This window comes from Buceros rhinoceros, unplaced genomic scaffold (assembly GCF_000710305.1).
Source record: "Buceros rhinoceros silvestris isolate BGI_N320 unplaced genomic scaffold, ASM71030v1 scaffold18672, whole genome shotgun sequence".
In the NCBI taxonomy this organism is placed as follows: Eukaryota; Metazoa; Chordata; class Aves; order Bucerotiformes; family Bucerotidae; genus Buceros; species Buceros rhinoceros.
Genome location: NW_010398572.1, coordinates 40,140 through 40,562, shown reverse-complemented (window position 1 = coordinate 40,562; position 423 = coordinate 40,140). Strand labels below are relative to the sequence as shown.

Sequence of the window (423 nt, the reverse complement as noted above, 5' to 3'; positions counted from 1 at the left end):
GCTGAGCCCCTGGCCTGGCACAGGAGGCAGCCGGTGCCAGCCGGACCCCATGGGACATCGGGGGAAGCTGAGCAGAAGCCAAAGTCCTTCCCAAACAAACCAGTGATCCAGCCAGCCTGAGGCTCAGACACTTGCTGATGGCAACCACACCAGCTACCCGGACAGACACGACTCCCGCAGCTGCCAGCCCTCCTGGGCTCCTTCAGGGATGCTCTTTCCTTTTTTGCCCCCATTTCTTGATGGTAACGGGTAGTCAGGTACAGCAAGGGGATTGACACCGAGGGAACTGTGAGTACGGAACATCACCTCTGTGACCTACACCTCTGCCATCCTCCACCTACCCCGGGGGTGAGCAGAGGACTGGGGGGCAGCTGCGGCACTTCCCACCAGAGCTCCCAGCTCACCGGTGCGACGCGCCGCTCC

At 62.2% G+C, this 423-nt stretch overlaps 1 protein-coding gene across 1 annotated transcript in view; it reads right to left on the bottom strand.

The window, feature by feature from the left end:
- KCNT1 (potassium channel, subfamily T, member 1) overlaps positions 1–423 on the bottom strand; it is a gene marked incomplete at its 3' end in the record, with an annotated part of 39,580 nt that overhangs the window by 24,427 nt on the left and 14,730 nt on the right. The gene's annotated exons all lie outside the window — the stretch shown is intronic.